The 12,778-nt window shown below is 40.4% G+C and overlaps 1 protein-coding gene across 12 annotated transcripts in view; it reads right to left on the bottom strand.

The window, feature by feature from the left end:
* QTMAN (queuosine-tRNA mannosyltransferase) overlaps positions 1-9,859 on the bottom strand; it is a 449,054-nt gene extending 439,195 nt beyond the window's left edge. For 7 of the 12 annotated variants that reach the window (XM_088021722.1, XM_088021716.1, XM_088021727.1 and 4 more), the window contains exon 1: positions 9,783-9,859. The gene's annotated coding sequence lies outside the window, so the exon portion shown is untranslated. Of the gene's footprint in view, positions 1-2,221; positions 4,812-8,721; positions 8,930-9,782 lie in introns of those variants that run through there. The other 5 variants (XM_088021721.1, XM_088021717.1, XM_088021719.1 and 2 more) reach the window with 4 other exon arrangements.
* Positions 9,860-12,778: the final 2,919 nt, after the last annotated feature.

Raw genomic sequence — 12,778 nt, 5'->3', positions numbered from 1 at the left:
TGCAAACAACTCACACATTCATAAATTGTAGACTGACTGTACTAAAAAATAGCTACAAAATGTCAGGAAGACTTTATAGTAGAACAGATTAGCCTTACGTAAAGACTTCAGAGAAAATGGCAATTTATTTTCAGCAAAGTGATTTTCACTACAACCCTGAAATAGAATGCAATGATGAACAACTCTGAAAACTGCGTGAATAGCTCTAACACAAACAAATGAGTAGTATCAAAAATGAAGAGATTGACTGAAATGACCATTAGCCAAATCTCAATTCTGAGTAGCAACCATATATGTAGTATCAATCTTAAATAAAAATGAAAATCTTCTTCAACAATACATACAGGAACCCTGTTCCTACTTGGGGAATGACACAGAGTCCAGTAACATACACTTAACTACCAGGTAAAAAAAAGTAGAGGTATGTAGTCCATATTCCAAAGGAATACTCAAAAGACTAAAAACTTTAGAACATTGCTCATTTGACGACTCTAGTCTCCTTCCCTTAAGGGGAGAGTTCACACTTTTTAGTATCAGGACTCCTTTGTGTCCTCGAATATTGAGAACTCTCGAGGGTTTTTGTTAATGTGAGTTATAATTATCAATATTTACCGTATTAGAAATTAAATGAGAAAGTGTAAACATTAATTCATTTTAAAATTTTATGACATGTTTAATATGATAAATAACGTTTTATGAAAAAGTACTTTCCTAAAAAAAATTTCTTGCATGTCTAATTTAATAATAGATGAATTCTTGTATCGGCTTCTTTATTCAATCTGTTGTGGTATATTATTTTGACTGTAATAGAAAAAAGGAATCATATCTTAATATTAATTGCCTTTTCAGATAATTGTGAACATTCTTCTTTGATACTACACTAAAACTTGACAATGGTTATCTATTATATGGAACCTATTATCACATGAACTCTTTGTATTATGTTACTTGCTTTTTTTATAAGGGCCTTTTATCCATAATTTTGTAACATTGATCACTTTGAAAATATCAGTTTCTTGCATTACGTTTATATTCCAAATTTTGACATAATTAATTAATACCATAGCAAAAACTCACACTCATTAATATCACCACCCATCTCAAAAGAAAAATCTTTAAGTATTGGGAAGCTGTCAAGGGCACAGCAGGTGACACAAGTTTTCCAAAATTTTAATTTTCACTTGAAAGCTCAAATTTTATCATTGGCAACAAATATTATCAGTTGTTTTCCCCGAAGTGACAGGCTCACTTTGTTCATTTTCAAGAAAACTACTGCCAAATATCTAGGTCTAAACGATCATAGTTTGGTAGTCATTATTGTAAGTAAAAATGATGTTTCATGCAAAATATGACTAATTCAGCTTGCAACTCAAAAAATCACAGAAGGGTTTTCCTTGAGTCAACCAATGTACTCTGGATATACAGCAGAAATGTTTTTTGCATACTTCCTACTTCATCACAAAGAATATTGAAGTATATTCAAGGATCAAGATTTACTAAAATTATTTTTACTGCTTCGTCAATGACATTCTTCAGTGAAACTGGCTTTCCTGCTTTGTTTGTTTTTAAAGATTTTATTTATTTATTTGACAGAGATTGACACAGCAAGAGGGGGAACACAAGCAGGGGGAGTGGGAGAGGGAGAAGGAGGCTTCCCGCTGAGCAGGGAGTCCAATGTGGGGCTTGATCCCAGGACCCTGGGATCATGACCTGAACCAAAGGCAGGCGCTTAAAGATTGAGCCACCCAGGCGCCCCTCTTTTGTTTTTTACTGGAAAACAAAGGTAGTAAAGAATACAATGATTACTAATAAAGTGTGATGCCCTTGCCATTTAATACGTACTAAGATGTCCACAGTTTTACCCACCATTGCTTTAGTATCAGCAAGGCAAACATCAAAGCAGTGGAAACAGCAAAAAGTATTACTATGAAAATAGTTTTAACCTCATGGATTCCCTTAAAGGCTCTTGTTACCCCATGGGTCTGCACATCATAATTTGAGAACTGCTGTCTTAAGGAAACACTCAAAGCTATAAATGATAAGTTGCCATCTCCAAATCCTTAATAAATATCCCCCAACATTAAGAATTATATTCTTTAAAAAAAAGAATTATATTAAATATCTGTACAAATTCTTTCATTTTAACTCAAAATTGGTCCAATTCATTCTGAAACTGCATTAATAATGTAACAATACCAATTAACACATAATGAGCACTTACATGTATTATCTCATTAAATCCTCATAACAACTCTATTAGTTCTCTGATAATATTCATGCTACCAAGGAGGACACCTGAGGTAGAGAGAGGGGAAGTCATTTGTCTGAGGTCACAGTAACAACTATCAGTATTTATCGATTCAGGCATTACTAAGTATTTTGTATACTTCATCTCTTAAGTCTTTACAACAACCTACTATCCTTTTTCACCCTTTATTATTCTTGACACTTTTATTATCTATTTTACAGAAGAAAACTGAGTCACTAAGGGCAAGCTCCCTGCCCAAGGTTATCCAAGTGCTTGATCATCCAAGTGTCTTAATCCAACAAGTATGCTACATATTTTGCCTCTGTCACATATGAGTATACCCTGTGTATATAAAAAATTCAATGGTTCCAAGTCTTACATAGTTTTAAACTCAAATGAGCAAGACCTCTATTTGTAAAATTTTTTACTAATTTGATTATCTCTGTCTTCAAATAGAACAAAACCTACTTTTTTTTAAGATTTTATTTATTTGAGAGAGAGAATGAGAGAGAGAGCGAGCACATGAGAGGGGGGAGGATCAGAGGGAGAAGCACACTCCCTGCTGAGCAGGGAGCCTGATGCGGGACTCGATCCTGGCACTCCAGGATCATGACCTGAGCCGAAGGCAGTTGCTTAACCAACTGAGCCACCCAAGCGCCCCCAAACCTACTTTCTTTTAAAATAGCCCATGATCTAGGTAGATAGTTCACTAACTTACTAAACACTTATCTGCATAGGACAACAAATCAATCCAGCTAAGATTATCCTAAGGAAACTGAAACCCAGAACAGTAACTAACTTCCCCCCAAAGGCATGCTGTTCATAAATGGGACAGGGTCCAAATCAGTTTGGACTGACCCTGAAGCCTAAACTCTTCAATCACACTGCCTGTATGTCTTTAAGAAGGTCTCAGGCAATGACCTAGGAATTGCTCACAAGGCCTGGATACAAAGCTTGCTGATATCATATCATATCCACTTTACCCAAGGCAATCAAGATATGAATCATCTTGTATCTCAAAGACCACGAGACAAAAAGGAAGATGATACATGCTGAAAATGTGAAGAGACACATTCTCAGGTGCTTTAGGTAAAACATCAACAGGTAACGTGGGGAAAAAAAGAAGAAAAATTCACTTTACGTAAGTGTCAGCACACATCTCTATAGCTGAGATTACCCTACCTCTGTTTATTTTTTTTAAAGACTTTATTTATTTATTTGACAGAGAGCGAGCGCACGCACAAGCACAGGAAGTGGCAGGCAGAGGCAGAGGGAGCAGCAGGCTCCCCGCAGAGCAGCGGGAGCCCGATGTGGAACTCGTTCCCAGGACCCCGGGATCATGACCTGAGCTGAAGGCGGTTGCTTAACCAACTGAGCCACCCAGGCGCCCAACCCTACCACTGTTTAAAAACAAAACAATGCCCAGAAGAAAATGTCCTCACAGCTACACAGACCACTCTTTACACAACAGCTTTCACATACCAGGAGCCCAGGAATGCTGAAAATGTAGTTAGTGACAAAAGAAATCAGTTTCCTAAAGCTTTCCTAAACTCTAATCAATCACCAACATTTTCATTTCAAGTAAGGATCCATAAAAGCCAGGGGTTATGCCCCAGTGCTTGTTGCTATTTTAAGGTCCTACATCATAAGATACTGCTTAATACTAAACCCTAAGGGGACAGGGAAGGCATCAAGGTTTACCCAGGTCAATTCATCTTAACTTGAGGTAACTCAACTTTTAGGAAGTATAAACATCTTGTGATTGGACAGAGGAGTGTGGCTTTAATTTCAAACAAATTGTATTCTCAAGGAATCCACACACACATCTGACATTTGACAAGAAGGTGACAAAATGGAAGGCTGTGGTATACCACCTAAAAGGGCAGGGCAGCACAGGAGAGAGATGAGCACAGAATACTTGTCACAGAATACCACATTCTGGATTCCCTTTGTGGCAAAGGAAAAAAACAAAAAAACTACAGAGCAAATTTTACTTCCTCCCATCACAGAAAAAGAATCACAATCTAGTAATGTAAAAGCAGCTGACAGATATATAGAAAAAAAAAATCAAGATTGAGGTCATGTCTCTTGACATGCATCATTTACACTAAGGAGTCCCCCATTTATCTGAATTAACTTCATGTACCTCATTTCATTCAGATAATTGAAGTTTTCCTTTTAGAGTTGTAAAATGTTACCTCAACATAAATAGTAAACTGTCCACTTAAAAATACCACTACAAAAAATACCATCCCCTCCTCTCTACACAGACACATCTACTCCACTATCATTAAAAGTGTAAGATTTTGGCCTTCACAGGAAATTTAGTTCAATAACTCCTCTTTAAAAAATTAGCACAAGAAATTCTACAAGAAAAGTTATGGTCATTACCTTGTTAATACAGAGTGTTTGCATTACTTGTTAAAGACATGGTAATTCGGGTATTCAATACATGACTGACTACTGTTCTGAAACCAAATTAAAGGTTTAGACTACTAAAGAGTTTGATGACTTCCCTCAAAACAGTAACTAGGATTGTATGGACAACAAAATCAAAGAGGTCTCTTTTTTATGAGCAGGCATTTAAGGGCCTTTTAATGAGAATTTACTCTTTAGTATATAATTACTAATGAACAAAAAGAGGGCAATTAAATTCACTTCTTTATAGTGCCATAAAACTTCAATGTGTAAGAAATATTATTATATTCATGTTAATCAAACTCAAGAAAAACTGAAATGTGCAATACCTAAAAATACATGGTGAAAATTATACCTTTTCTTCTGAAATAAATGCCCTCCCAGATGACTGACGAAGCTATTTTTCACATGGACTTGCTTATAACTTACAGTACACAGACCGTAGTATTAATGATGGTGATGAAATGTCTAAACTTCTTATATGAAATCTAAATTTCCAAATGAACACTGATTTCCCATACTGATAACAGACTCACTGTTAGGATGAATTTTGTATTAATTAATATTTATTTACCACCTGTTATGTGCCAGGCACTGTACTGAGTGCCGAGGACACCACCCAGAACAGCACAGATTCGGTGTCAACACTCAGGGTACACATAGTCTAGAAGGAAAGGCAAATAATGAACAAGTGTGCTATGGGAAAGTACAACAGCCACTTGGTCAAATGAAAGCTCAAAACTGAGAGAAGACCTGGGTAGAAAATCAAACACTTGAAAATAATTAGCTACCACTGAAAATGGGGGACAAAAATCACCCATTACATGACTCAGCTAAGAAGGCAAAGAATCCAACAGCTACGTAGTCATCAGGAAAGGGATCTAGGTAATGACTGGATGAAGTCTAGGATGTTCTAGAGCCTGATGCAAATGAAAAGTGGAGCCTCAAAATGGGCTCAAATCATAACAGCGGAAGAGCCCAGCTCTCAGATAGCCTATCCTCAGTATGTAAAGGGTTAATCCAGTAAGTGCAAGTCCCGGAGGCAGTATCATAGTATCTTGGCTCTGCAAGTTCTGCCTCCGTTGAAACAGAGCCACAACCATCCACCTGTGGACAAGAACAGGTCCCAACTCCCTAACAGGCAGAGGGGACGACAGAGAGAGTCAGATGACCAAGTGGTTGGAGTTCATAAGCAGGCTTAAGACAAGGTTTCGGGTCCACAAGGGATCTGGAATACAAAAAGAAACAACGCAGGAAAACATATCAACTCTATGGACTATTTAACACTTACTAAAGAAAGGCTGTGGAACTGCTTCTCTGGTTACTTTTATAAATAAATACTCAAAAACAAAACAGTCATCTGTTTAAATGACTTAAGTATGACCTTAAAGTGTGGGGGGGAAAGGATCAGATACTCTAATTCTTACTGATTAATGAATTTATATCCTAATTCCATCTAAACCTATATCAAAATATTCTAGATACCTCACACACACCCCTCATTAAAATGTTTATGCTATATATTTCAAAACTCTTGATGAGTAAACTATCTTTAAAAATGAGAATCTCATAGTCAAACTGCATACATGCCAATGGTATGGTGAGATACCATACTTCTGTGAGCAATGAATGCTCAGGGCACCAGAATAATTCCAGATCCCACCTCCAGAAGGGGATGGAGGTCTTAAAATGTTTTCAGCCTTAAAAATCAATTCAAAAACTGGGTCAAAGGGATAGAACTGGTAGTGGGTAGGACACGTAGACTGGGACTAGCAAAAGAGCCAGAAATGATACTTGTGAAATGATCTGCTTCCTATAAATACCACCCTACTGTACTGTACAATTGTTTTCAGCTATAGAGTCGTAGAAAAAAATGCATGTAGTCCAAAGATGTTGTCCCTGTGGAGGCTATTATTTATACAACTCTACATATTCAAATAGGAATCACTCTAAGGAATTGGCCCTGCATTTGTTCAAACATTATTTTCCAAAGCTATTCAAAGGGTGGAGGGGTGGTACTTTCCAAAAGAAATGCTTGAAAATTTTCCTCAGTTAATTTTTTTTTTAAATAAACAAAACACACTATTCTGATCTATTAAAGAAAGAGGAGATAAGCCTAAGAGAAAAAGAAAATACAGTGGGTTTGGGGGTTGTTTTGTTTTGTTTTACCATACCACCAGAATGCCCTATCAAATAGAGCCTAAAATTGTTTAAAATATCATTTCAGGACAGCTTGCCAAGGTAGTCTGGTGTCCAAAAGTCACGACCCTTACAAAGGTCTATATGCTGAAAAATGTGTCCTTATAAAGTGAAACCAAAACTTTAAAATGCGGCTTACAGTAACAATTAGAGGGTCACTCGATGGTGGTCAAACTTTGCTCTAGTGGAAAATTTCACTGGAAAATTCATATTACTTTAGCTCTACTGAGGCGTTCTATCAAAAAATTTAAATAACGGTCCTTTTCCCAATTTCACAGAGAGTAACATATGTTAAAGAGTAAAATTCTCAATGTTAAGTTTGTTCCCCCAATTTTTCTAAAACATTTGTTACCTGCTACCTCTTTCGAGATTGGAATTAGGCCTAATAGAGTATCTGATTCAACACATAAACAGAAATGAATTATTTCAAGTTTACAAAATCATGATTCATGACTTCCAGCCACTCAGCTACCTTAAGTTTGATTAAGCCCAACATGACCACAAGCATTTAGAGAGTTTCCACTACGCTTGACACTGGTCAGCCACAGACAGAACTGACACTAGGCATACACAGAATAAGACGGGGTCTTTAAAAAAAAAAACAAAAACAAAAAAAAACATGGTCTTTCACGAAGCCCCCACCAGGCAAAGTGCACAGAAGCCAAAAAGTATTTACTAAATGCCTAAACACTGTGGTGTGTAAGATGCAAAGAATTCATCCCACCCCAGCAAGAACTTCAGGACTTCTGCATTTGAGGCCCACTAAGAAAAGTGATGCTGGCTGGGGATACTGGAATTCAGTTACTACATGTGTATAGCACCTTTCTTCCTCCTTAATATCATGGTTATATACACCACAGTCTTAAATATATAGACTTATGAAATGCCAATCTCCTGGAATCGAAACAGACTCTCTGAATCAAGAATATGAACATTCTTGAAGTGAAAATAATTACTAATTTCAAACAAACTGTAAAGTACTGCTTTCAACTGATAGAATGTAACATGTCCTAATAAATACTTTGTATCATTTGTATCTAATGGGCCCAAATCACAAACTAAGGCATATACTCAAGACAAGAAAAAGCAAAAAGAAAATTTAATAATTACTAGGCTTTTTTAAAAATAACAAATTTCGGTACAGAATATTCATTGGGGAGGTATGAATTATATACTTAAGTGTACAGTTAATTAAGTCAACTAGTCCTATTCAACTCCTGTTAAATATCTTCAAGAAACTTTCTTTGATTGATTTCTCCCTGTAAAATAATGGAGTTGGATTTAACTGTGAAAGTCCCTTACAAAAAGAAATTTCTGTACTTCTGTGGTATGTAATATTAAAATGTCAAAAGGGTTTCAAAACAGGAGTAAAGAAGCCATCTTAACTTCTCAAACTGATAATGCTAAAAATTCAGTTTCCTATTTTTATCTCAGTATCATGGTTCAGATTTTACCTATTCAGTTTACAAGTTTGTCAAAGAAAGTTGCATGACTCAAAAGGTACTCCTCCAACTCTCAATACTAAAACTGTTTCATTAAATACCAGATCCTAAGGAAAATATGTAAGAAAGTGAGAGCTAAGGAGAATCTACTCCTATCAGACCTGGGATGCACTAGTTAAAATTCAATATAGCACTTGGTGGGTATGTGGGTTTCTACATGAAACTCCTGCCATGCTTTAGCTTAAGGTTAAACAGGTTAACAGAATGCAATAAAATGGCTCTACTGAATTATTCTGAACTTCTAAAGCAGCTCCTTTACCTGACCACTACACTGAGCTTTAAAATCAACTTCAGGGGTAAGACCAACCAACCAAGGTGAGCCACAGCACTCGGGGGCTGCACTGTGAAACCCACCTCTTGTGGAAAATCACCGTCAACTCAACGTTTTCCATTTCATACGGTGATACAGGTGGAGGAAAAAGTGTAAAGCCTTCTCTTTGAACCTCCCATCACGCTGCCTCAAGGCGCTAACTTAAGAATTATCTCAAAGATAATCTAATGCAGTACAGTTCTCAGAAGACTCTAAAAGTTGTATTTGCGAGAGCGAGAGAGAGGAAAAAAAAAAAAAAAAACTCCCTCGGGCCTGAACGTTAAATTGTTGAGTACTGCAACTTCGCGGCAGAGTACATGGCTGGACTTACAAGACTTAAATTAAGAAAACCTTTCCACCGGAACAGTTAGACCGGATCACGATCAAAATAAGTATATGCCCAATCCTCCCAGGAGGGATGGGGTAAGGGGCGAGTGAAGTCTTTCCTTCAGCTGACCGAGAGGTAGAGGGGCTGGAAAGGGCAGGAAAGCGAGAGCGATAACGGGGACAGACGCAAAGGTTTCCCTCAGGAAAGCGTGGAGGCGCGTGTCGCAAGGGACCCGGCCTGGCAGTCCCATGGTCTGCAGGGAGGTCCCTCCGCCTACTCTGGCCAACCCCGGGAAGCCGGCCTCCCTTCTCCCCGCGCGAGAGTAACGAGCCCCCACACGCCCTCGCCTGCCGCACGAAGAGGCGGCGGCGCGCCGGACCTCTAGAAGCTGCCACGCACGAAGCGCAGAAGTCAAAAAAATTAAATCAGAAAATGGCCAGCCTGCAGGACTGAAACGCAGCAGCCGGTGTGCCCGGCTCCGCGCGGGAGGCGGCCGGCGCGCTAGGAGAGCAGCGCCTGCGCTCGGGAAGCGCGCCACCCGCGCGGCACTCGGCTCCGCCCCCCCCCACCCCCAGCTCCCCGCGCCGCCGCCGCCGCCGCCGCCGCCGCCGTCGTCGCCGCCGCCGCCGCCGCCGCCGCCGCTGCCGCCGCCGCTGCCCCTCTGGGAACTCCGCGCCGCGCGGCCCCGCGAGGCGGGCGTCGGGGAGGGAAGGGGAGGGGCCGCGCTCCCCGCCTCCCCGCCGGCCCGCGCGGCTCCCCAGCCCGGAGCCTACTCACCTCCTCCTCCTCCTTGTCTCTCCCTCCTGGCCACCGGCGCGGCCCAGCCGGCGACGCGCTGACGCCGTGCCCCTCCCCCGCCGCCGCCGCCGCCACCGCCGCCACCGCCGCCGCCCCTCCCGGCCTGCGGCCGCTGCGGCCTTCAGGCGCGTCAGGCGCGTCAGGCGCAGGCCCCGCCCCTTAGCCCGCCCACGCGCCTAAGACTCCGCCCCCTACGCGGTCTGGCCGGCGAGGGCGCGGGGTCCCTGACTCAGCGGCGGATCCCGCCCGCCCGCACCGGGCCACCTCAGTTCACGGCCCCCGCTCCTCTTCTCACCTGCCCACTGCCAGAGGCCTTCGCTTCACTTCTCACCTCCCTGCGCGCCTTTTCCATCTCTCATGAGCACCGCTCTCTGCCTCTCCAGCTTTTTTGTACTCTCTCTAACCCTCTAGTCTTGTTCTAAGCTCGCATTGGCGCCTTCTTTTTTCTTTTGAAAGGTCTTCGCTGCTCACTAGATGGGCCTCGGCTTTCTCCTGCAGTTTTCCTGCCGGTTCCTCCTCCCTGTCTCCGTTCCTCTCCCTGCCCTGCTGGAGCCTCCGGGACCCCGCGGGTTCCTGGCCCCTTCCCTGCCACCTGTACCTGCTCTGCAGCTCGCACCTCTTTCGGCTACATCTGCCTCGCCTACGCGTCCTAATTTCCCTCTGGGCAGGCTCACGCTTTCCTTTACCTACATTTTGTCTGTCCTTTTGGTTCTGACTCCTCCACACACTTAAGATGCATTTTGGGTATTCAATTGCTTGTCCACATTTAAATGAAGAGAGTCACATTGAGGAATTAAAAAGCACAAAGCAAAGCGATAGCAGTGGTGACCATCTTTCAGTTGCGTAGTTGTCTCTACGTTCTCTTTGTGATACTGTACTGACACTTAAATTTAAAGGAATGGAATTTTCTATTGGGACTTAAATTCACAAATTTTGGATGTTTTTTTTTTCCTGCAACCTGCACTTTTTTGATAAAATACATAGTAGATATTGATAAAATACATAGTAGAGCACCAGGACCTTTTAGGTCTCTTGTTTTCTTACCTGTAAAATGAGGAATTTGTTCCTTCCGCATTTAAATTTCTGTGATTCTGAATTAAAAGGTTTTGTATTTGGAAGGAGCTTGTGGATTAAATGAGTCAGGCGAAGGCAAATAATGCACATGTAACTGGAAGCCTGGTAACTTCATTTTTAAGACTGCAATTTGGAAGAATTAGGGTGTGATGTGGAAATGAGTTAAGAAATGAAGGAAACTGATTAGGTCTTTGGAGTTAAATCCACAAGTGTTTTAAATTATGTGAGTAAGCATTATCCTTAAATTGAAGAGTTAAAACTATCTTCCATTCTAAACAAAATCCAGGCTCTACGTGGACCTTCAAAGTTTAAAACCATTGTTGAATTGAACAACAGCATTACAAGCATTTGAAAGCCTAATAAACCATCTGTCGGTCTACTTTAACACAAATTGGGAAAAAGGAAAGTATAAATGCCAAAAGCTGAAAGCAGGGTTGCTAACTACACAGAAACTAATAAATCCTATCACACATGAAAAACTCTAAAGACTGTGGCCTCCATTTCGTTGTTTAGAAATAGAATCGTGTAATTTTATAATTGAATTATCTAGTCCTTAATATCATCTGGAGTCTAATCTTTTCATTTTACAGATGAAGAACTGAAGCCCAAAGAGGGTAAATTGTTTGCTCAATATTACCCAGGTTAATTGGAAATAAAGCCAGTATTCAGGCTCAGATCTCCTGCCTCACAGACCTGCCAGCATTGGCTTATACTTACCAGTTACATAAAGCTATTCAACATCAGAAGTCTTTGCAGTTTTGCCTACATGGTCTGAGTGATGCGTGAAATTGAACTTGGTATTAACTAGGAAGGTATTGCTCTCAGAGGCCATTTTTGTGTCACCGGTTTCAAAGGAATTCCTATTTCACAAGCTCCATCTCACCTGGTCAGGGTTCATCTTTCTAATCCAGGCAATTCTGGCCAGGGCTCTGGAGCCATGTCCCAACCAAACACATTCATCCTAGGAGGTGCCAAGATCTGTGCAGGAGTATAAATATTATGAAGTCCCCATTGTCAAGAAAATTACAGTATTACTGGGGAGGTAAAATATAAAACAAAGAGATAAACAATTCACCATTAATAACCAAGGAAAATAACCAAGGATTCAATCATAAAGTCCAAATCTTAAACTGAAAATTATCGATGTAAATTAAGGGAAGATTTCTTAAAAGGACGAGAAAAATAAAAGGAAATGTAGAATTTGGATTGGTGTAAAGGAAATTGCTTGAACAAAGGCACAGGGAAGAAAACAAACAAGCTAAGAATGGAGAAAAGTTAGGAGATCAGGTGAATTAACAGGAGGTTCATGTTAGAAACAATAGAAAACCAAGCCGAAATGGTAAGGTGGAACTACTCCTAGGGGACCTGAATTTGAGCCCAAGAAATTTAGACTTGATCTAATAGGAGATCATTCTGGGTGGATTTGGCAGAGGAGAGGGTTGAAAACAAGACAGGAGACCATAACTTCTGAACTAGCAAGTGGGATTTTTAAAAGAAATGTTAGTCATAAATATGTTTAAGGAAAAGACTTGGGTTGAATACAATAAGAGTATATACAGGGATCAAAGAAGAGTAAGAAGTCCAAGATGACTTTAGAATTATGGCAAGAGTCAATAATGGTATACATAGACCTGAGCACCTTGGAGTTGGAAGATGATCAGAACCCAAAGGGTGCTCAAAGGGTGATCAGCCTCTTCATTTGCTAGAGAAGGAAGTAAGAAATATTCCAAAGGTATGCTTTCCTATTCATCACATCCTCATTCTAGAAAACTTTGGTTTGCCACTCAAATTGAATTAGAAGGTAAGAAAGAAAGCTCTCACCCTGTCATGGGCCTTATGCTGGTGTTTTATGGTCGACCTATTTTTATTTCCGTTTCAGCCCTACTGATGTAAAAGTGCTC

This window comes from Eumetopias jubatus, unplaced genomic scaffold, assembly GCF_037043125.1.
Source record: "Eumetopias jubatus isolate StellerSeaLion01/CBP00866 unplaced genomic scaffold, mEumJub1_p1.0 scaffold_3, whole genome shotgun sequence".
Lineage (NCBI taxonomy): Eukaryota > Metazoa > Chordata > Mammalia > Carnivora > Otariidae > Eumetopias > Eumetopias jubatus.
The sequence above is the reverse complement of the archived record's forward strand: the minus strand, read 5'-3'. Positions and strand labels throughout refer to the sequence as shown.